Genomic DNA, 26,073 nt, shown 5'->3' with positions numbered 1-26,073 from the left:
GCAACAGACTTTGGGTGAGAAAGTACCTCTTATGGTACCTTGAAGTGAACAAGGGAACTTGTGACTATAAGCCTCTACCCCAAATAAAGACCCTTTATAAAAACCAACAAAGTTCTGGTAATTTGCATCAGCACCCCTTTGGCTGACTAATACAATGGGTAATCAGAGAACAGAATGAGGCTAGAAAATGGAAAACTGTCAACTTACACAGAATTGGTAAAATGGATGTGTATTAATCATTGGAAGTGAATAGTAAAGGTAAAAGCACCATATAATGTTTGTAACTAGCAGTACTATTTTATGGGTAAGACAGTGGTTGGAAGGGAAAGTCTAAGGTCATGTATGTTACTTAAAGGAAAAGCTAAAAAACGTAAACATGGGACCATATAGCATAGTGTACCAGTCACTAATGACGTGGTCAAATAAAAGCCCTAATTTGGATTTAATAACATAAAAGTGAAACCTCTAATACACTCTAGTACTACACTGCAGAGGAACAGACCAGTTTACAAACACAATCAGTATTTCTTTTTGGAATTCATCAATAATAGCAAACTGCCACACATAGTAAAATCTCATTTGAAATATGAATATGGGTAATATTACATATATAAGACTTTTTCTTTGAAACTGAACAAATGTATGCCAATGTTACAAGATGTTAATATCAAACAAAAATAAAAACATTATGCTGAATGAAAGAAACAAGACAAAGTACTAATTTCTATGATTCCACTTATATAAAATGTAAATATGAATCAGTTTATAAAGATAGCAAAGCAATAAAACCCAAAATTTCCAGGAATATGAGGGAATAGAGACCAGCAGGACTCACTCCTCTTCCAAAAACAAGTGGACAGGCAGAAGCTCTCTGAAACTACTATTCTGGGGTTCTGGAGACTGGGATACTGTGCAGCATCTAGGAAAAAGTTTGACAGGGAAACTGAGAAGTTACAGTAAAAACTATGAGTGAATCACTCCTGTAGTAGGGGCCGGTACCCATCCCCCACCTCCAGGTAAGCAGCTTTGGATACAGTCAGTGACTGGCTGCCACAGATGGAGAGAGGCTTGGAGGTCTTCCTACTTGGGGAAAAAAGGGGCCATGGCTGAGGGATGACTGTGGCTTCTGATCAGTGAGTCTACTGGGCCTGACTCTTAATGGTGGTTCTAGCCTCCTAGAAAAGGATTTCCTATGGTCATTGTTTTAACACCTTTAAGTGGAGGTTGAAAACATCCACTACCGCCTAGGGCTGTGGGGAAAGGTTTGCCAAACTGCCATCTGTTGGGCAGACCAGGAAAGTGCACCTTTGAAGAGGTAAAGAGGGGACAAAAAAAAAAAGGCTTTCTGGCATCTGTCAAGTTGCTCTCTCCAGGGAACTGTGGAATTGGTCTGCACTCAATTCATGGGTCCCTGGCCCTGTCTTGATCAGTTAAACATGGTTAATTCTAAAGATTAGTATACCTGAACGGAGAGTCAAAAAAGAAACTTAACATAAAGTCAATCAGGGAAGCAGTCTTGGCCCAACGGATAGGGCATCTGCCTACCACATGGGAGGTCCACAGTTCAAACCCCGGGCCTCCTTGACCCTTGACCCATGTGAAGCTGGCCCATGCTCAGTGCCAATGCACGTAAGGAGCGCCCTGCCAAGCAGGGGTGTCCCCCGCGTAGGCGAGAACCATGCACAAGGAGAGCACCCCGTAAGGAAACCTGCCCAGGATGAAAGAAAGTACAGCCTGCCCAAGAATGGTGCCACACACACGGAGAGCTAACACAAGAAGATGACGCAACAAAAAGAAACACATATTCCCGGTGCCGCTAATAAGGATAGAAGCAGTCACAGATGAACACACAGCGAATGGACACAGAAGAGCAGACAAATGGGGGTGGGGGGAGAGAAATAAATAAATAAATCTTTAAATAAATAAATAAAGTCAGTCAACAATAAAACCCTAGGCAAGAAAGAGAAACTGACTATCAGAGTAAACTCATCCATATAATCAGACGTCCAGACATCAGCAAAAAGTTACAAGACATACTAAGAAAAAGGAAGTTATGGCCCAGTCAAAAGTAAGAATTAAAAAGTTCGAGAAGATAATTTGTAAGCAAGTAATCAAAGATGTTCAAGCATATCTACTAAATCAATTCAAGGAGTTGAAGGATATTATGATTAAAGAGATAAAGGATATTAAGACACTGGATGAGCATAAAGAAGAATCTGAAAACATGCAAAGAAAAATAGCAGAACTGAAGGGAATGGAAGGCACAAGAGATGAGATTAAAATACATTAGAGTCAGGCGGTGGACTTGGCCCAGTGTTAGGGCGTCCGTCTACCACATGGGAGGTCTGCAGTTCAAACCCCGGGCCTCCTTGACCCATGTGGAGCTGGCCCATGCACAGTGCTGATGCGCGCAAGGAGTGCCGTGCCACACAGGGGTGTCCCCCACGTAGGGGAGCCCCACGTGCAAGGAGTGCACCCCGTAAGGAGAGTCGCGCAGCGCGAAAGAAAGTGCAGCCTGTACAGGAATGGTGCTGAACACATGGAGAGCTGACACAAGATGACGCAACAAAAAGAAACACAGATTCCCATGCCACTGACAACAGAAGCAGACAAAGAAGACGAAATAGACGCAGAGAACAGACAACTGGGGTGGCAGGGAGGGGAGATAAATAAATAAATAAATAAATCTTTAAAAAAAAATACATTAGAGTCATACAACAGCAGATTTGAACAGGCAGCAGAAAGGATCAGTGACCTAGAAGACAGGACATCTGAAATTAAATATTCAGAAAAACAGAAGGGGAAAAACTTGAGTAAACTCTCAGGGAACTGAATGACAGCATGAAGCACACAAACATATCATAGGTATCCTAGAAGAGAAAGGAAAAGGGGCAAAAAGTATATCTGATGAAATAATGGCTGAATATTTCCCAATGCTAATGTAAGACATAAATTTCCATGTCCAAGAAGTGCAATGTACTCCAAACAGACTAAATCCAAACAGAGCTACTCCAAGGCACATACTAAGCAGAATGTCAAATAACAAAGATAAAGAGAGAATTCTGAAAACAGCAAGAGAATGTGATTAATTACATACAAAGGGTGTTCAATAAGAAAAACAAGAGAGGCAAGAAAGCAGTGATATGAGATGTTAAAGATACTGGAAGAGAAAAACTGCCAGTCAAGAATTCCTTATCCAGGGAAGCAGATTTGGCCCAAAGGATAGGGTGTTTGCCTACCACATGGGAAGTACAAGGTTCAAACCCAGGGCCTCCTGACCTGTGTGATAAGCTGGCCCACGTGCAGTGCTGATGCGCGCAAGGAGTGCCATGCCATGCAGGGGTGTCCTCCGCATAGGGGAGCCCCACGAGCAAGGAATGTGCCCTGTAAGGAGAGCCACCCAGCACAAAAAAAGTGCAGCCTGCCCAGGAATGGTGTCATACACATGGAGAGCTGATGCAGCAAGATGACGCAACAAAAAGAGACACAGATTCTGGGTGCCACTGACAAGAATACAAGCAGACACAGAAGTACACACAGCAAATGGACACAGAGAACAAACAACTGGCGGGTGGGGGGGAGGGGGTGGACAGAGAAGGGGAGAGAAATAAATCTTAAAAAAAAAAAAGAATTCCTTATTCAGCAAGCTGCCCTTCAAAAATGAGGGATCGTTTAAAATATTCACAGATAAAACAGAAACTGAGAGAGTTCAATACAAGAGATTGGCCTACAAGAAATACTAAAGGAACTTCTGCAGGTTGAAAGGAGAAGACAGGAAAGACAGGCTGAGAGGAGAGTGAAGAAATGAAGATTATCAGTAAAGGTAACTAAAAGGGTATATTAGTCTGCCAAAGGGTGCTGATGCAAAAATACCAGAAATCCGTTGGCTTTTATAAAGGGTATTTATTTGGGGTAAAACCTTACAGTTACAAGGCCCTAAGGAGTCCAACTCAAGGTTGCTTTCTCAAAAGTCAGTTGCCATGTGTTGAAGCAAGATGGCAGGTGATCTCTGCCTGGTCTCTCCTTCTTCCTCTTAAGGCTCCACAGGGTAAAGCAGATGTGGCTCAACTGACAGAGTGTCTGTCTACCATATAGGATGTCCAGGGTTCGAACCCACACACAGCGCTGCCACACACAAGGAATGCTGTGCCATGCAAGGGTGTCCCCTGTGTAGGGGAGAACCACGCACAAGGACTGCACCCCACATTGAAGCACAGTCTACCCAGCAGTGGCTCCATACACACAGAGAGCTGACACAGTAAGATGACACAACAAAAAAAAACAAATTCCCAGGGCCACTGAGAATGCAAGCGGGCACAGAAGAACACACAGTGAATGGACACAGAGAGCAGAAACAGGTGGCGGGGGGGGAGGGAAGGGGAGAGAAATAAAATAAATCTGAAAAAAAAAAAGGCTCCATGGACCCAGCATCTTCCAATCTTAGCTGTATAATGGCATAAGGCTTGTCTTTCTGGGCTTCTTATATTGGTCTGGGATAGGGCTCATTTCTTTCCAGACCTTATCAGCTGCTCAGCTGCAAACTACCAGGCGAATGTCTCATCTCTCCCTGGAGCCCCAGGATCAAACATGACAGAGCTATCTCCTCTTCCGTGTCTATGGAGCTCTCTCTTTTCCTGTGTGTCTTCTTGAGTGAGTGTCCATTTATATCAGCCTACCAAGGGGGCAGGGACTCAATCCTGAGTCATATCCTACTGATGTGGTCTAATCAAAGCCCTAACCTTTTATCAAGTAAACTTAAAACCTTTGAATTAATACAACCAAAGGGTATCTCACCCAGAGGAACAAACCAGTTTACAAACACAATTTTTCTCTTTTGGGGGATTCATAATAAATATTATCAAACTGCCACAAAGGGTGAAAAGAGAGACGACAATAAAGAATAACATATGAAAGTCAAAGGAGAAAATGGTTGATGTAAGTAACGCCTTTACAGTAGTAAATTGAATGTTAGTAGATTAAACTCCCTAAGTAAAAGACACAGATTGGCAAAACGGATGAAAAAAATATGAGCCATCTATATACTGTCTACAAGAAATTCATCTAGACTCAGGATACAAATAGGATGAAAGAGAAAGGTTGGAAAAAGATACCCCATGCAAACAGTACCCAAAAAACTTATCAACACTAATGGGATGAGGCAGACCAGAAGGGAAGATGCAAGAACCTCAGAATCTCATGGACCCCTCCCTATCCTTAAGCCTGGTGCAGAGGCGGTGACATGAACACACTGTCTATAGCAAGGAGCAGCAGCAGGAGCTGGAGAGACATTTTGCAAAGTCTAAGTACTCAGCCTACAAGGAATGCAAGGCCCTGGCGGACAGGCTCAACCTGAACTAGCACAAATCAAGAACCACTGGGCCAAACATAACAGATGAAGTAGGGAAACGGACTTTGGCCCAGTGGTTAGGGCGTCCGTCTACCACATGGGAGGTCCGCGGTTCAAGCCCCAGGCCTCCTTGACCCGTGTGGAGCTGGCCCATGCGCAGCACTGATGCGCACAAGGAGTGCCCTGCCACACAGGGGTGTCCCCCGCGTAGGGGAGCCCCACACGCAAGGAGTGCACCCATAAGGAGAGCCGCCCAGGACGATGGAGGGAGCAGCCTGCCGAGGAATGGCGCCGCCCACACTTCCCGTGCCGCTGACGACAACAGAAGCAGACAAAGAAACAAAGACGCAGCAAAAAGACACAGAAAACAGACAAACGGGGAGGGGAATTAAATAAATAAATAAAATAAATCTTTAAAAAAAAACCCAAAAAAACAGATGAAGTAGCAGCAGCTGCAGCAGTGATTACCTGGGCAGGGCTGGAAGGTGGGAGCCTGGGATATCCAAGGCTCATGTCCTGGAGCATCTACCCCTGCCCAAGTTCCTGCTGGGCCCAGGTTTTTGCAGCTGCCCTCCACCCAGACCCCTCGGGAGCATTGCAACAGTAGAACCAATGGTCTCCAGCCAGGGTCCGGCCTCAGGAACCCCTATACAGGGTGTCCAGCAGAGCACTCCAGCTGTGCCAGCCCCTACCTGGATTCAGCACCCCCACACCTCAGGCTTGTCACCAGACCCTGTGCTAGTCCCCAACTTCACAGAGGTCCTCACATCCCAAGACCCCTTTCACAGGCCCTCTGTCTTTCCCACAACATCTGAGTACCAAGCGGAGCCTGGCTTTGTGGAGAGAAATGATTCCTGCACTGACATTATAGGGTTTTTGTCCCTGCAGTGTCCTGCAGGTGGCTCAGGGAGCCCCAGTGGACAAGGACAACAGCCTCCCTCAAGCTGCACCCATGCCGGCCTCTGTCATGGTGGCTGGCTGGTCTTCATCACCAGCTTCTCTTGCACAGTGTGAATGTGGTACCATTTACTTGTCTGGCTGCTGTAAATGTTCTGGGCTTCATCATTTGGGTCAGGCCTGGGCATTTCTGACCGCTCCTAGGTCTAGGAATGGAATTGTTGCTCACAGGCTGCACTGGCTGAGTGGATGCTGCCAAGAACTCTGAAAAGCGATGGGACCAGTTTGTGAACAGAGCTCCCATGGTCAGCGTCCTTGCCCAAACTTAGGATTGTGAAACATTCCAATATTTGTAATCTGCTGACCTTGGACTCCATTATGGTTTGATATTCACTTCCCTGACAAGTGAGGTTGAGCATTTCTCATGGGTTAATCTGGCCTTTGGAACCCTTATGTAAAGTATCTATTCAAACGTTTTTTGGTCCACTTTTTTCTTTATTTATTTGAAACGACTCATAAATAACCTGTCAATTAATGGGTTGCAAACATTTTCCCCATTTTTATTACTAATAAGCATGAGTAATGAAAGAGATAAATGGGATCTCCTTAAAATTGAATACTTTCTTGCTTCAAAGGACTCTGTCAAGGTATAAAGGCAGCCTTCTCAACGGAAGAAAATATTTGGAAATCATGTATCCAATAAGGGTTTAATAGCCAGAATACATAAGGAAATCCTACAACTCGACAATAAAAAGACAACCCAATTGAAAAATGGGCAAAAGACTTGAATAGACATTATTCCAAACACGAAATAAAATCGGCTAAAAAGCACGTGAAAAAATGTTCAACATCACTGGCTATTAGGGAAATGCAAATCAAAACCACAATGAGATATAATTTCCCACCTATTAGACTGGCCACTATTTAAAAAAAAACCCCCACAAAACTACAAGTGTTGGAGAGGATGTGAAGAAACAGGAAATACTTATTCACTGCTGGCAGGAATGCAGAAAGGTACAGCTGCTGTGGAAGACAGTTTGGGGGTTCCTCAGGAAGCTAAGTATAGAACTACCATATGATCCAACAATCCAGCTACTAGGTATATATACTCAGAAGAACTGAAAGCAGGGATGTGAAAAGACTTTTTTTTTTTTTTTAGGTACCGGGGGCCGGGGATTGAACCCAGGACTTCATATGTGGGAAGCCAGTGCTCAACATTCAGATTGGCTTTCCTGAGTTGGTTTTGTTTGTTTTGCTTGTTGTTCATTTTTTTGTTTTTTTTTTCAGGAGGCACTGGGAATGGAACCTGGGACCTGCCGTGTGGGGGGCGGGAGCTCAAACACTTGTACCACATCCGCTCCCACATTTTTTTCCCTTAAACTTTATTTCAACAGACATTTGCACACCAATGTTCATAGCAGGATTATTCACAATTGCCAAAAAGAGGGAAGCAATCCAAATGTTTATCAACTGCTGAATGCATAAACAATTTATGGTATATAGATATGATGGAATATTATTCAGCTGTAAGAACAAATGAATTCTGATGCGTGCAACAACATGGATAAACCTTGAGGACATTATGCTGAGTGAAATAAGCCAAATACTAAACACATATTGTATGACCTCTCTAACATGAACTAATTATAATGAGCAAACTCATAGAGTTAATATCTAGAACATAGGTTACCAGGAGATAGATAAGGGTAGAGAATGGGGAACTGATGCTTAATTTGTGCAGAATGTTTAATAAGGTTGACTATAAATGTTTGGAAATGAATGGAGGTGATGGCAGCTAGTGTAATTAACAGTGCTGAATTGTGTGTGTGATTGTGATTGAAAAGTTAAGTTTAGGGCTGTGTATGTCACTAGAAGGAAAGCTAAAGGATGAAACCTGGGACTGTGTAACAGTGAACCCTGTTGTGGATGATGAATGTGTTAATAGTACAAATACAAGAATGTTCTTCCATGAACTAGAACAAATATATGTCACTCTTCCAAGGTGTTAATAATGGGGTAGGGAGAAGCGGATGTGGCTCAAGCTACTGACTCCTGCCTACCACATGGGAGGTTTTGGGTTTGGTTTCCAGTGCCTCCAACAGAAGATGAGCAAGACAGTGAGCTGGCACAACAGGCCGGTGCAACGAGCTGACACAACAAGATGACACAACAAAGGAGGCAACAAAGAGGAAAGACAATGAGACACAACAAAGCAGGGAGCTGAGTTGGCTCAAGTGATTGAGCACTTCTTTCTCACAAGGGAGGTCCCAGGTTCAGTTCCCAGTGCCTCCTAAAGAGAAGACAAGCAGACACAGAGCATAGAGTGAATGGATGCAGAGAGCAGACAGTGAGTGCAAAATAATGGGTGGTGGGAAATAAATAAATAAATCTATTAAAAAAGGGGGGCAGTACATGGGAAAAAATATGACAAACTATTAACTATAGTTAGTAATATTTTAACAGTCTTCCATCCATTGTTAACAAAGGTACCACACCAATACTAATTGTCAATAATGGGGGATATAAGGGCTATCAGGTTTCTAAAGTTGATTGTGGTGATGAATGCACACCTCTGTCTCTGTATAGATTGTATGGCTTATGAATAAAACCACCTTAAAGAAAAAAAAAAACAATTCCTAAGGGATGGGAGAAAGCCATGAAACTTGATGAATGAAACATTTTTTTAGAAAGCAGTTAAGAAATTACATTACAGGGAAGTAGCTGTGGCTCAACTAATAGAGCATCCACCTACCATATGGAGGGCCCAGGGTTCAATACACAGGGCCTTCTGACCTGTGTGATGAGCTAGCCCACGTACAGTGCTGCCTGCATGCAAGGAGTGCTGTGCCACACAGGGGTGTCCCCCACGCGGGGGTGCCCCATACGCAAGGACTGTGCCCGCAAGGAGAGTCGCCTCACACAAAAAAAGTGCAGCCTGCCCAGGCGTGGTGCCACACATGCGGAGAGCTGATGCAGTAAAATGGATGCAACAAAAAAAAGCAACACAGTTTCCCAGTGCCGCATGACAAGAATGCAAGTGGACACAGAAGAATACATAGCGAATGGACACAGAGAGCAGCAATGGGGGGGAAGGGGAGAGAAATAAATAAAATAAATCTTAAAAAAAAAAAAAGAAATTATATTACACAACACAAATATCCTAAAAATCCTCTTAACTCACTTCTTTCCCTATTCTCCTAACTCTAGCAGCTAATAACTTTTTCTTTCTATTCCCATCCCAATTCCTGTCTCATTCACCCCTTCTTTCTCATCATATCTTTTCTTTTCCTCAGAGTAGCGCAATGCACTCTTAGATCAAATAGTCTACAGCCTTTTCTGGGGTGCTTCAAATGTACATTTTCACCAGTTCTCTACTTAGCACAACAAAGGTTCAGTACCTAAGCAAAACAAGACAAAAGATTTCTCTAGGAAGAGAAAGAGATGAACGTGGTAAACAATCATTGCACTTTAATATTTTTGTCCCTATGTCCAGTGTTACGGTACTAATAAATATTATAACAAATTAGACATTTCTATTACCTTATAATCCATCCAAGTATTTGTTCCATTTATAAATGTTTTACAGAATCATAACACAAATTTTTATTATTCTCTTTAAATTTACATTATATATATTTTGCATGTTCACTCTTCTTCATGCTCATTAATATTCACTTATATTTCTATATACTATCAATGGGCATTATAATTATCATTTATCATAGCATCAAAAAAATCAAATATCTATGAGTAAATCTAAAGAAAAGTGTGTCAGATCTTTACACTGAAAAATATTCACAATAAATATATCAGACAAAGACCCTCATATCCAGGATATATATAAGAACTCTGATAAATAAAAAATTAAAAGATAAATCCAATTTTTTAAAATGGGCAAAAGTTTTGAACAGACACTTCACAAAAGAAAAGAAAATATACAAATAGCCAATAAGCACATGAAAAAATATTCAATATCTTTAGTCGTCAAGGAAATAAAAATCACAATGAGGTACCATTTCACACTCATAAGAATGTTTAAAAGTCAAAAGATTAACACCACCAAATGTTGGTAACAACTAGAACTGTTATAAATAGAATTGTCAAAATTGCCAATAGGAGGATAAAATGGTACAACCAAATAAATAAATAAATGGTACAACCACTTTAGAGCACTGATTTCCTTTTTCTTTTTTTTTAAATAGGAGAACTGGGGAATGAACCCAGGACCTTGTATGATGCAAAGCAGGCACTCAACGACTGAGCTCACCTGCTCCCTGGCATTTATTTAGAATAAAGTTAAACACACATCTGCCAAGGGACCCAAAAGTCCCATCACTCCTAGGTATTTATACATGAGAAATGAAAACACATGCTGGGAATGGATTTGGCCCAAAGGATAAGGCATCCACCGACCACATGGGAGGTCCAAGGTTCAAACTCAGGGCCTCCTGACCAGTGTGATGAGCTGGCCCACATGCAGTGCTGATGCGCGCAAGGAGTGCCATGCCACAAAGGGGTGTCCCCCACGTAGGGGAGCACAGCGCAAGGAGTGCACCCATATGGAGAGCCGTCTAGTGCGAAAAAAGTGCAGCCTGCCCAGGAATGGCATTGCACACATGAGAGCAGACACAGCAAGATGACGCAACAAAATAAGACATAGCTTCCGGGTGCCACTGACAAGGAGACAAGTGGACACAGAAGAACACACAGCAAATGGACACAGAGAGCAGACAACTGGGGGGGGGGAGGGGGGCAGGGAAGGGGAGAGGAAAAAAAAAGGAAAAAAGAAAACACATGCTCACACAGAGAGACCTGTATAAGAATATTCAATGCAGTCTCATTCATAATAGCCAAAAAATGTAAATAATCCAAATGTTCCTCAACAGGAGAATGGATTAAAAATTTGTGCAATATTCATATAATAGAATACTACTCAACAATAAAAAGAAATGAACTACTGAAATAAAAAACGATAAAGATGAATATCAAAAATATTATGACCAGCCAGACATAAGAATGCATATTATTATAAGATTCTGTTTATATGAAGATACAGAAACATTCTATAACAATAGAAACCAGAACAAAAGTTACCTTGGGCAACACAAGAAAACTTTCTGTGGTTAGAGAAATGTTCTATATCTTGTTTTGAATAGTGATTACATGGCTGTATGAAATAGTAAAAACTCACTGTAATGAACACTTAAAATCTGTGCATTTTATTGTCCCTGAATTATATCCTAATTGAAATGTCAACAAAAAGTATAAGACTTGATGAAAATTTAAATGGTTGGGTTTGGCAAAGATTTCTTAAACCATGACAAAAGTATGAACTAGAAAAAAAAAAATCAATACACTGGGCTTCATCAAAATTAAAAACTTTTGTTCTTCAAAAGACACTGTTAAGAAAATGAAAGGGAGAGCAGATGTAGCTCAAGTGGTTGAGCACCTGCTTCCCACATAGAAGGACCCAGGTTCTTCCCAGTATCTCCTAAAAACAAAAACAAATAACAAACAAAAAAACCCAACTTGGGGAAGCTGATGTAGCTCAGGGGTTGAATGCCGGCTTCCCACATAAAAGGTCCCGGGTTCAATCCCTGGCCCTAGTACCTAGGGGAAAAAAAAATGAAAAAGCAAGCCACAGGCAGAGAAAATATTTCTAAAACATACACCTGAAGAAAAAGTTGTATCTAGAATATATAAAGAACTATTATAACTCAATAAGTTAAGAGAAACAATCCAACTTAAAAAATGGGCAAAAAATTGAACAGTGTTTCACCAAATAAGTACATGAAAAGATGCATATCACTATTACCATTAAAGATATGCCAATTAAAAGTATAATGAGATATCACAGTATACCCATTAGATTAGCTAAAGTTAAAAAGACTGAAAAAAAAAAATAAAAGGACACTCCAAGTTTTGGCAAGGATTGAGAAAAAATGGAACTCTCATACACTGCTGATAAGAATGAAAAATGGTACAACCACTTTAGAAAACAGTTTGGCAATTTCTTAAAAGTTAAACATATACCTACCATATGACCCAGCCATTCTACTCCTAAATATTTATCCCACAAAAATGCATGTCTATACAAAGACTTGTATACAAATGTTCACAGCAGTTTTGTTTTTAATAGCCCCAAACTGGAAACTACCCAAATGTCCATCAACAGCTAATGGATAAATAAAATGTGGTATAGCCATACAATAGAATGCTATTTAGCAATTAAAGGGAATGAACTACTAATACATGAAATATGCACAAATCTCAAAATAATTATGCTGAGTGAAAGCCAGAACAAATAAACACTTTATGACTCCATTTATATAAAATTCTAGAAAATGTAAACTAACCTATAGTGACAGAAAGCAGATCATTGATTGGCAGGGTAGGGACAGTAGTGGAGACGGAGTAGGAAAAGAAAGAGGGAACAATTGCCAAGAGGCACAAGGAAATTTTGGGTGCTGATGAATATACTTATTATATCAATTGGGTTGATGGCTTCATGGGTGTATCTAAATGCCTAAATCAATCAATTTGTACTTTAAATATGTTCAGCTTATTCTATGTCAATTATAGCTCAATAAAGCTGTTAAAGTTATTAGAAGAAAACTTGTCTTCTATGAATATATATGTGAATGAATGAATATAAATGAAAAAATGGGATCATACATATAGATTCCTTTTTTTATTTTTTTTTTAGAGGTACCAGGGATTGAACCGAGGACCTAATACATGGGAAGCAGGCACTCAACCACTGAGTTACATCTGCTCTCCAAGGATTCAATAAAATAAAAATTGTAGAGAACTTAGCACTGTGTCTAGAATCTAGTAAATACCATGATCTTAGATCTTTTAAATTCTTAATGATTTATTTTTTACTTGGGAACATATTAAGAGTATCTTTTCATCATATATACAAAAAGTTAAATACAATTCAACTCTATTTAATGGCTATTACATACTATTTTATAGATCTATCACAATCATTTAATTCCCTAATGTTATACCTTTTCTGACTTGATCTATTACAAACAGTTTTTGAAAACACAAACCAGTATTTTCATATAGTAATTACTGGCTTCATTGTTTACCGTCAACCCTTTAATCCATCTGGAATTTATTTTAGAACGTGTGCATACAATAAGGATTTTTTTTTACAGAATTAGTTGTTCCTACCATTTATCAAACAATATATACTCTAAAGGCTACCTATTCTCATATATTATTTCCTAAAAAATCCCTGTGAAAAATATAGAGTCACGTGTTAAAAGACAGGAAATGGGAAGGAAGAGGGTATCCATTTTCCATTCAGCACTCTGTCAAATACTCCATCAATCCCAAACTGGAAAGTGAACATTTCCCAAGGTTCACCCACCATTGCTATCCAATTCACAGTTTAGTGCAGTCAAATCTTTAAAACTTTGTACCAGAAATGTTAGGGATCCTACTTTTCCAGTCATTGCACACAAACTGAGTAGGGTCTCTGCCAGCTATTCCCTACAGTCATAAATGACAATCTGGACAAACCTCTCCACTGTTACCTTTCTGAACATCTGTGCTGCTCTCTGTTCCCTCACAATGCCTGGTGGGAGTGAGAACAAGTATGCTAACAGTGAGATCTGACAAAATCAAACCCACAATTTTCCCCAGAGGAAGAAGAATCCAGCAGATAGAAGAACAAGTCAATAGTTCAAAATAATAGCTAGTTAGATCAACTGGGGTCCACAGACATATAGATAAAATCACAGAAACAGCAATTTCTGACTTAATTTTGTGTTTTCATTTTAATAACATTTTAACATAATATAAGGTTAGAAGAATGACCACCTTGTAACTCACTACTGCCAAATATTTCAGTGCTCACTTACCTGTTTGTATTAACTACCTGGTTTGCAATATAGTACTACCTTAATTGACTTGGGCTAACCAGGAAAAAAAATGGTTTTAATACTAAATCAGGGGTTAACCTTTTTTGTTCCACAGATTCCTCTGTCAGTCAGGTGAAAAGCACGGACCCCTTACTAAGTCCACACTACACTGTGTATTATTTAATAAATATATCACAGCTGTACCAACACGTCACCACAAGAATGCTTTTTTTTCATTTCAATTCAAGCTCACGGACCCCTTGTTAAGACCCCTGTACTAAATGATGCTTTGCCAAATAAAAGCCAAATGATCTCCTCATCACTGTGGTAAAAAAGATTTCAAAGTAGACTGAACAGAGCAAAATGATGAGAATGGAGTGGCAGATGTACAGGTTTGTCACATTCAAACCTGTATATCTGGTACCATATTCATGCTAAGAATAACAATTTGGTTACAGCAAAATATTATCTTTCATATTAAATTAAGGTTTTAAATGAGCAATTTACTGGTTTGTATGTATTTCATTAGTAAACCCGTTTCAGTTTTACAGTAGCATAAGAACTTTTAAGCATAAGGAGTTTAATCTAGATTTGTGTTTTATTTTTAAGTAGCATTATAATTCAATTAAATCTACACATGGAATCCATAAGAATTGTTTTAAAAATACATAACTAAAGTTTGAAGAATACTGAATTAGATGGCAAATGAAAAACAATTTGATGTATCAAGGTATAGCATGCAAAGTTGAAAACCACCTATACAATATCAGTTAAACTTCTAATGCTTGTACTTTGTATTGCTGTGTCATACCTAACTATCCTCCTATATTTAGGTGGTTTTCTACTTTTGTATAGTTGTAAATCATATCATACTAAATAAGTTCAAGTAATGAGTTCTTTCCTTTCTTTTAGATTATCACCTTGAGATAAATTCACTGCAATGAAATTCCTGGGAAAAATTTCTACCTAAAACCAAAAAAACATATACCTCCACCAGCACCCTGAGTGTACCAATACATGACAACAGAACAAGCACCATGTATCACTATTATTTTCTGATAATTGCACCTCTGGAACATTTGCATTTCCTTGCATCATACCTCTTTATTACTACCAATGTACAAAGTCACTTTCTTTTTTTTTTTTTTTGCCAAAAATTACATTTAATTTAGACTTTTAATCAGATATATTTCCTTTTCCATTCAAATGTAAAGATGTTTCTACTCAAAGTGATACCCACATATATAATTATAGATGAAAAGATCAGTAGGGATACAGATGAATTTTCATTTTGTTTATCTGTGAAGTCTAGACTCGGCTACCCCACTTTGGTGATGTCTGTTCAGAGGGAGTCGTCTGCCTCTGATTTTTTCCTCATCGTGGTCTGGATAGTGCTGTTTCCTGAAATTTCCTTGAGTTTTCTAGTCTGCTTATATCCTTCTGTTTGAACAAATAGGAACTATTTTATAACTCTTCTTTTCCCTTCTAGTGCTAAAGAAAAAATAACACAAACTATCAAGTATACTGCTTTACAATCATAATATAATGGCCTGACTTTAATATCTTTTTGAGCTTTTCTAAGCAATGATATAGAAATATAAACTCTAAAGCATATGGATAAAAATGTATATTCTTTCATGGCATTAGAATGTATTTTGCAGTATATGATACACACTAATAAAAAACCAAAATGAATGTTTCTACAATACAAAAAAAGAGACTAAAAAGATAATGACAACTAAATGCAGTAAATGATACTGGATGGGAACTAAGAATGGGAAAAAAGTTCAAAAGGACATTATTGGGAAATAAGAAAAATTGGAATATAGCCCATTACATTTCTTGAACTTGATAACCGCACTTAAGGTGATTACCTAAACAAATATCCATGTAAATATTAAAGTGTTCAAGGACTATGATGTGTGCAACCTGCTCTCAAATTTTCAGAAGATAAATATGAATATATAGACTGATGGATGGATGGATAGATAGAATGATATGGCAAAGATTAAAAATTTATAGATCTGATTACTGGAAGAAATTCAGCATCTGAGTAAACTACTATCCTAGACAGTAGCAAAGATTTATGAGCCATACAAAAAAAGATGAAAGACATGTATCCAGAAAAAGAATATGTCAAAGCCCCAGAAGGCACACAGGATTTGAGACAACTAATTAACAAAATCTTCACAAATTTCCAAAATCAAATTAATGAGTTGAAGGCAATATAGCTAAGAGATAAATGATATCAAGAAGACATAAAATGGGAAGGGGATGTGGTTCAAGTGGTAAGACCTCTGCCTACTATATGAGAGGCTCGGGGTCAATCCCTGGGGCCTCCTGGTGAAAAAGAAGAGAAAGCATGCCTGCACAGCGAGCCAGTGCCAGCGTGGCAAGCCAAGTGCCAATGCGGTGAGCCCAGTGCCCACGCGGTAAGCCAGTGCCTACAAAAGTGAGTCATGCAGCAAGATGACACAAAAGAAGAGAGATAAAGGGGAGAGTCACTGTGAAGCACAGCAGAAACCAGGAACTGAGGTGGTACAATTGACAGGGAACTCTCTCCAAATCAGAGGTCCCCAGAATCAAATCCCAGTGAATCCAAGAGGAGGAAAACAAGAAGAGAAGGCAAAAAGAGAAATAGATACAGAAGATCACACAGTGAATGGGCAGAGACAGCAAAAAAATAGCAGGGCGGAGGAGGGGAAGGGGAAGAAAAATAAATTTTTAAAAAAATTTATAAAAGAAGACATAGACCAAGCACAAAGAACTTGAAATCTGGAGTAGAAAAGTAACAAAGCTCATCAGAATGAAAGACACAATAGGTGAGATCAGAAACACCTTAGAGGGGGATATGGACTTGGCCCAATGGATAGGGTGTCCACCTACCACATGGGAGGTCCACAGTTCAAAACCCAGGCCTTCTTGACCCATGTGAAGCTGGCCCATGCACAGTGCTGACGTGTGCAAGGAGTGCCCTGCCACGCAGGGGTGTCCCCTGCATACAGGAGCCCCATGTGCAAGGAGTGCGCCCCATAAGGAGAGCTGCCCAGCGCGAAAGAAAGTGCAGCCTGTGCAAGAACAGTGCCTCACACACGGAGAGCTGACACAAGATGATGCAACAAAAAGAAACACAGATTCCCGATGCCACTAAGAAGGATAGAAGTGGTCACAGAAGAGTATACAGCAAATGGACTCAAAGAGCAGACAACTGGGGGTGGGGAGGGAAAAGGGAGACAAATAAAAAAATAAAATAAAAATAAAAAAACACAATAGAGGCATACAACAGCAGACTTGAAACAACAGAAGGAAGAATAAGTGATACAGAAGACAGAACAGCTGAAACTGAAGAGAGAAAAGAATGATAGCAGGGGCTCAGAAAGTTGTATGACAAAACAAAATACAACAACATACATACATGTCATGGGAGTTCCCAAAGGGGAGAAGGGAAAAGGAGCAGAAAGAGTATGTGAGGATATAATAGCTGAAAATTTCCCAACTCTTGTGAAAGAAATGAACTTACATGTCCAGGAAGCACACCGTACCCCAATTAGAATAAATCCAAATAGAGCTACTCTAAGACACATACTACCCAAATGTCAAATGTCAAAAATAAAGAGAAAATTCTGAGAGCAGCAAGGGAAAAGCAAACTATCATATACAAGAAACCATGAGAGGAGAGAAGACAGTGCTATGCTACAATTATGATACTGAAAGAGAAAAATGGCCAGCCAAGAATTCTTTATCCAGCAAAACTGTCCTTCAAATATGAAGGTGAGGGAAGTGGATTTGGCTCAATGGATAGAGCATCTGCCTACCACATGGGAGGTCCAAGGTTCAAACCCAGGGCCTCCTGACACGTATGGTGAAGCTGGTCCACACACAGTGCTGATGCACGCAAGGAGTGCCGTACCACGCAGGGGTGTCCCCCACGTAGGGGAGCCCCGTGCGCAATGAGTGAATCCCATAAATATAAGGAGTGCTGCCCAGGGCAAAAAAAGTGCAGCCTGCCCAGGAGTAGCACCGCACACACGGAGAGCTGACACAGCAAGATGATGCAACAAAAAGAGATACAGATTCCCAGTGCCGCTGACAAGAAGCAAGCAGACACAGAAGAACACACAGCCAATGGACACAGAGAGCAGACAACTGGGGGGAGGTAAGTGAGAGAAATAAATAAATATTTTTTAAAAACATACAAACTTAAGGGACAACCAGCAAGATGGTGGCAGAATAAGGAGCTCCTAAAGTCAGCACCTGCTACAGGGCAGTTAGTAAACACCCAGAGCTATCTGGAGCTATCTGAAGCACCTGTTTGGGAGATCCAGGAGACCTGCAACATCCTTGAAAGCATCCTGCAACATCCTTGAAAAAATGGGAGGAGGAGACTGCCCATCTGCAGAGAAGATTCGTAAGTAGAACACTCCACACCACAGAGGCCAGTGCCCATCCTCCACTGAAGGCACAAGCCGCCTCAGGTGCTGTTCCATGGCTGGAATTGAAAGTTCCACTTCTCAAAAACGGGTGAGGAAGAGACAGTAAGACACCAACTTCAGCTATTGATGAGTAAATTCAGTGGGCTAAAGTATAATCCTGAGAATAGCTAAAGTTTGAAACTGTCCAAGTCAGAAAGAGGCTGGTGGCCGCCATCTTAACTCTCACCTGGCACAAGGGGAAGCGGGGCAGATTGAAAATCACAGTGCTGGTAGGGACCAGTTTCTTTCCACCCGGTTCAGACTGCAGCTCTAGCATAAGCCCCAACCCCACCTCCACAGGGAAGAAATAGAAAAGGCAATTACCAAACTCATTTGGAAGGGAATGTGCACCATAATAGTCAAAAGCATTCCAAAGAAAAAGAGCATTGTGGGAGGAATATCACTGTCTGACCTTGAAACATATTACAAAGCTACAGAGGTCAAAACCGCATGATACTGGCATAAAAACAGATACATCAAGACAAGGATGCCAACTGCCACCACTGTTGTTCAATATAGTGCTAGAGGTTCTAACTAGAGCAATCAGGCAAGAAAAAGAAATAAAAGGCATCCAAATTGGAAAAGAAAAATTAAAACTTTCACTATTTGCAGATGATATAATTGTATATCTAGAAAATCCCAAAAAATCTACAACAAAGCTGCTAGAGCTAATAAATGACTTCAGTAGAGTGTCAGGATTTGTGTCCAATACGCAAAAATCAGTGGGTTTTCTATACACTAATAATACACAATCTGAGGAGGAAGTCAGGAAAGAAGTTCCATTGACAATAGCAACTAAAAGAATCAAATATTTAGGAATAAACTTAACCAAGGATGCAGACCACTTGTATTCAGAAAACTATAATGCATTGCTAAAAGAAATTTTAAAAGACCTAAATAATGGAAGAACATTCCATGCTCATGGATTAGAAGACTAAATATCATTAAGATGTCAATTCTACCCAAATTGATATACAGATTCAAAGCAATCCCAATAAAAATTCCACCAGCAATTTTTAAGCAAGTGGAAAACACAATTATAAAATTTATCCGGAAGAATAAGAGGCCCTGAATAGCCAGAAGCATCTTAAAAAGGAAAAGTGAAGTTGAAGGACTCTCACTTCCAGACTTTAAATCATATTACCTAGCTACAGTGGTAAAAAAAAGCACGGTATTGGCATAAAGATAGACACATAGACCAATGGAACCGAATTGATGGTTCAGAAACAGAACCTCACATCTATGGCCAAGTAATTTTTGACAAGCCTGTCAAGCCGTCTCCATTGGGACAGAACAGTTTATTCAATAAATGGTGTTGGGAGAACTGGATATCCATAGCCAAAAGAAAAAAAGAAGACCCCTACCTCACACCTTACATAAAAATTAACTCAAAATGGATCAAAGACCTAAATATAAAAGGAAGTACAATAAAGCTCTAGAAGAAAATGTAGTAAACATCTTCAAGACCTGGTGGTAAGTGGTGAATTCTTAAACCTTACACCAAAAGCACGAGCAATAAAAGAAAACATGGATAAATGGAACCTCCTCAAACTAAAACATTTCTGTGATTCAAAGGACTTCATCAAGAAGGTGAAAAGGCCGCCCAGTCGATGGGAGAAAATATTTGGAAACCACTTAACTGGTAAGGGTTTGATTTCCATTCTATATAAAGAGATCATACAACTCGACAATAAAAGAGCAAGCAATCCAATTAAAAAATGGGCAAAAGATTTAAATAGACATTTCTCTAAAAAGGAAATACAAATGGCCAAAAAGTACATGAAAAAAACATTCCATATCACTAGCTATTAGGGAAATGAAAATTAAAACAACATGATATGATCTAACACCACATAAAATGGCCACTATTAAAAAAACAGACAACAATAAGTGCTGGAGAGGATCTGGAGAAAAAGGAACACTCCTTCACTGTTGGTGGGAGCATAAAATGGTGCAGCCTCTGTGGAAGACAGTTTGGCAGTTCCTCAGGGAGCTAAATATAGAACTGCCATATGATCCAGCAATTCCTCTACTAGGAATATATCCAGAAGAACTAAAAACTATGACACGAACAGACATCTGCACACCAATGTTCACAGCGGCGTTGTTCACAATTGCCGAAAGATGAAAACAACCCAAGTGTCCATCCACCACTGAATGGATAAACAAAATGTGGTATATATGTACGATGGAATACTATGCTGCAATAAGAAGAAATGAAATTGGGACATATGTGATAACATGGATAAGTCTTGAAGACATTATACTAAACGAAGTAAGCCAGACACAAAAGTTCAACTATTGCATGGTCTCATTAATATGAACTAAATACAAATAATAAACACATGGAATTAAAAACTAGAGTATAGGTTATAAAGAGATAAGAGGAGGATTGAGAATAACTATGGATTCTTAATGTACGTAGAAGTTTTAATTAACTTGACTGTAAAAGTGTGGAGATGGATAGAGTTGATAGTGACAAATTATAGTGAGTAACAACTGGTTTATAATGGGATTGTGACTGAAAAGGTAGTGTGGGGAAGTAAAAGTCAGTAGAAAGAAAGCTAAAGAATAATCTAGGGACTGCGTAACACAGTGAGCCCAGAGGTGGTTGAGAATTGTGGTTAAGGGTACAAATGCAAGAGAGTCCTTTGGTTAGCTAGAGCAGATGTGCAGCACTATAGCAGGATGATGGGAATATGGAGAAACATGGGAAAACTACAACTGGTGTGACCTATAGACTATGGTTAACAGCAATACTATAGTATTCTTGCATTAATGTCAAGCTAAACTGTGTTGATAATGGAAGTGTATGGAAAGAGTGTGCCAACTGTATGCTATGGGCCATGATTGGTGGTAATATTCTGATATTATCTCATTATCTGTAACATGTTCCACCAGGGTGTGGAGATGTATGGGAAATCTACACATCTGTATGATTGTTTTGCAAGTTCACAATATCTGTAACAAAGCTATATTTTTAAAAAAATAGTATGGGTTGGGGGAAAAATACATCACATGTAATAAGATAAGGAATATAGTTGGTAGTATTTTGACAATGTTCCAGCATAGTTTGTAACAACTGTTTCACAACAATGCAAAGAGTTAGTGGAAGGGTGATGTACGAGACCTCTGTGTGATGTTATGTATGTTTATTTTGTAAGTTCGCAATCTTTACTATACACTTTTTGTTTATGTGTGTTCATGTATGAATGATATACTTCAATAAAAATTTTTTAAAAACCAGATACATCAATCAGTGGAATAGAATTTAGACTCCAGAAATAAATCCTCACCTCTACGGCCAACTGGTTTTCAACAAACCTGCCAAGTCCATGTTAATGGAAGAAAACAGTCTCTTCAACAAGTGGTGCTGGAAGAACTGGGTATCTTTAACCAAAATATGAAAGAGGACCCCTATGTCACTCTCTGTACAAGAATCAACTCAAAATGGTTCAGAGACCTAAATATAAAAGCTAGGGCCATTAAACTACTAGAAGAAAATGTAAAGAAACATCTTAAAGACCTTGTGGCAGGTGGTGGTTTCTTGGACCTTATACCCAAAGCATGCGCAACAAAAGAAAAAAGATATAAATGGGGGAAACGGACTTTGGCCCAGTGGTTAGGGCGTCCGTCTACCATATGGGAGGTCCGCGGTTCAAACCCTGGGCCTCCTTGACCCGTGTGGAGCTGGCCATGCGCAGCGCTGATGCGCGCAAGGAGTGCCGTACCACGCAAGGGTGTCCCCCGCGTGGGGGAGCCCCACGCGCAAGGAGTGCGCCCCCTAAGGAGAGCCGCCCACCGCGAAAGAAAGTTCAGCCTGCCTCAAAATGGTGCCACCCACACGGAGAGCTGACACAACAAGATGACACAACCAAAAGAAACACAGATTCCCATGCCGCTGACAACACCAGAAGCGGACAAAGAAGACGCAGCAAATAGACATAGACCAGACATCCGGGGTGGGGGAGGGGAAGGGGAGAGAAATAAATAAAATAAAATCTTAAAAATAAAAATAAAAATAAAAAAATAAAAAGACAGAGAACTACAAGTGTTAGAGAGGATGTAGAGAGATAGAAATGCTTATTCACTGTTGGTGGGAATGCAGAATGGTATAGCCACTGTGTTTGGCAGTTCCCAAAGAAGTTGAATATAGATTTGCCACATGACCCAGCAATCCTACTAATGGCTATATACCCAGAAGAACCGAGAGCAGTGACACGATAGGCATCTGCACACCTAGGTTCACAGCACATTATTCACGATTGCCAAAAGTTGTAAACAACCCAGGTGTATCTCAACCCATGACGGATAAACAAACTATGGTGTATTCGCAGGATGGAATATTATACAGCTGTAAGAAGAAATTAAGTCATAAAGCATAGGACAACATGGATGAACCTGAAGGGCAATGCGTTGAGTGATACAAGCCAGACACAAAAGGACAAATACTTTATCATTGTGCTACTATAAATTATATACTATGTAACATATTTTATGATTCCATTTATATAAAATGTAAATATAAATCAATTTATAAAGAAGAAATTTGATTAATGGTTATGTAGGGCTGGGGAAGACATGCAAAGGAGTGTGGAATTTTTCTTTTTGGAATAATTAGAAATTTTTGGAATAATTTAGAAATAATTCTAAATTTTTTGTGATATGAATGCACAACATTGTGATTATACTAAAAGTCACTGATTATATACTTCAGATATTATAGATCATATGGTAATGTGAATATATCTCAATAAAACTTTTAAATAAATAAATAAATAATTGTGCAAGATAGCCAGAAATGGAAGCTATGCACGGCAGGGGAAACAGACATTGAAAGGTGAAGAATTTTCTTGTTTATTTGTTTTTTTATTGAAATAATGCAAATGTTCTAATAATGACTGAAGCGATGAATGGGCAACTATTTGATTATACCAAATACCATTAATTGTACACTATGGATGAACTGTATGCTTTATTAATATGTATCAATAAAATTGATTTGTTTTTTTAAAAAAGCAACACAAACATTTTAAAAACCTACTTACCAAGAGAAAGATACACTGTGACAGAATGTATAAGGAAATTTTTTTACTTAACTCTGCTCTAGAAACTCACAATACATTCAGTGTCATTAAACAAGGCAACCAGACTTCTGTTTACTTTATTCCTTACAATGCTAAGATCTCTAAAATATACTATTTGGCAGGAGTCTAATTATTCTTTAGTGCCATTATTTTTACATAGAAAAGTTGCCTAAGCTGCTAAATATAGGGATGATTTGCTAGGCAGCAATAACTAATACATAATTAACAAAGTAGTCCTTAGAAGTCTGATGTTTTAAATAACGTAAATGATCTTGTTTTGTGCCAAATACAATTTCATTCTAAAGAGCAAGACATTCTATACCTACTCTATGAGTGCTATCATAATTTTCTGTGAGGGTATTATTAAATTTCTGAAATTGAATCCTAATAGAATTTTAGAAAAGTGCACAATAACATAAATATTCTCTAACAGGCACTTTCTGGTATAATGGGAAATCATCTTATCCCCCTAGGGCCCAGACTGGATTCTCCAATACAATTTTATACTAAAAGTAACCAAAGCTCTATGGAGAAATGGTTACTTACAAATTTTGGGCACTGAATGTACAAAGTAAGCCTGCTTATCATGTTGAGCCAGAAACAAGAAAGCTTCCTTTTTTTTATAAAGATTTTTAAATTTATTGCGACCCTCCCTATCCCCATTGTTTGTGCTTGCTGTGTGCTGTGTCTGCTCATTTTCTCTTTAGGAGGCACCAGGAACTGAACCTGGGACCTTCCATGTGGGAAAGAGGCACTCAGTCACTTGAGCCACCTCTGTTCCTTGCTTTGTTGTCTCTCTCATTGTGTTTCCTCTTTGTGTATCCTTGTGTCATCTTGTTGCATCAGCTCGCCATGCCAGCCCATCGCATCAGCTTGGTGTCTTGCTCATCATCTCCAGGAGGCACCAGGAATTGAACCCGGGATTTCCCATGTGGTAGGTGAGAGGCTCAATCACTTTAGCCACATCCGCTTCCCAAGAAAGATTTCAAAGATTAATGAAGTTGTATCAAATGGACTAAAGAGCCAGCCTCAAAGGACTTCTATTGACAGTTTGAGCAAAAGAAGAATGATGGTAATGGATTGAACCTCACTGAATCAATGAAAATCCATGAGTACAGGAAAACACTTAAAAAAGAGAACAACAGAAAAAAGTGATTTGTTACTATCTTAGCTAATAAAACAATCTCTTACTTAGAAATTGGTAATTAAAGTGAAAGAATTGGATGGGAAACGGACTTTGGCCCAGTGGTTAGGGCGTCCGTCTACCATATGGGAGGTCCGCGGTTCAAACCCCGGGCCTCCTTGACCCGTGTGGAGCTGGCCATGCGCAGTGCTGATGCGCGCAAGGAGTGCCGTGCCACGCAAGGGTGTCCCCCGCGTGGGGGAGCCCCACGCGCAAGGAGTGCGCCTGTGAGGAAAAGCCGCCCAGCGTGAAAAGAAAGAGCAGCCTGCCCAGGAATGGCGCCGCCCACACTTCCCGTGCCGCTGACGACAACAGAAGCGGACAAAGAAACAAGACGCAGCAAATAGACACCAAGAACAGACAACCAGGGGAGGGGGGGGAATTAAATAGATAAATAAATCTTAAAAAAAAATAAATAAATAAAGTGAAAGAATTGGGAAGCAGATGTGACTCAGGCAACTGTGCTCCCACCTACCACATGGGAGGTGGCTGGCTCAGGTCCTGGCGTCTCCTAAAGAAGACGGGCAGGTGCGGCAAGCTGTCACAACAAGAGACACAAGAAGAGACACAAGAAGATAAAACATAATGAGAGCACAAGAAAGCAGGGAGGAGAGGTTTCCGGTACCTCCTAAAGAAGACAAGCAAGAGAGCTAGCTGACATGACAGGTTGGCATGGCAAGCCAAAGCAACAAGATGACACAGTGAGATGATGCAAAGAAGAGACACAGCAAGGAAACACACTGAGAGAAAAAACAAGCAAGGAACAGAGGTGGCTCAAATGACTGGGTGCCTCCCTCTCACATGGGAGGTCCCAGGTTCAGTTCCCAGTGCCTCCTGAAAAGATGACGAACAGAGAGCAGACAGTGAGCTCAAACAATGATGGGTGCTGGGGGCAGGGAGGAATAAATAAATTAATTAAATAAATCTTTTAAAAAAACTATGTCATCAATTTTAAATAAAAGAAGAAAGAGGTATATCCATTTATGCCAATGTCACTATCCCTGAAAAAAGAGAGATACAAGGCTAGTGTATTATTTTTTGATTGATGGGTGACAAATTATCACAAATATGGCAGCTTAAAGCAACACAAATTTATTATTCCATAAAGTCCAGCACAGCATGGCTGGATTCTCCACTCAGGGTCTCGCTAGTACAAAATCAAGGTATAAGTTGGGTCTCATTTGCAGGTCACAGTCCTCTTACAAGATCACTG

The 26,073-nt window shown here is 39.8% G+C and overlaps 1 protein-coding gene across 4 annotated transcripts in view; it reads right to left on the bottom strand.

Moving 5' to 3' along the window:
- DPY19L4 (dpy-19 like 4) overlaps positions 1-26,073 on the bottom strand; it is a 103,674-nt gene that overhangs the window by 57,401 nt on the left and 20,200 nt on the right. The gene's annotated exons all lie outside the window — the stretch shown is intronic.

Source organism: Dasypus novemcinctus, chromosome 14 (genome assembly GCF_030445035.2).
Source record: "Dasypus novemcinctus isolate mDasNov1 chromosome 14, mDasNov1.1.hap2, whole genome shotgun sequence".
NCBI classification, from domain to species: Eukaryota; Metazoa; Chordata; class Mammalia; order Cingulata; family Dasypodidae; genus Dasypus; species Dasypus novemcinctus.
This window is presented reverse-complemented; position numbering and strand designations above follow the sequence as displayed.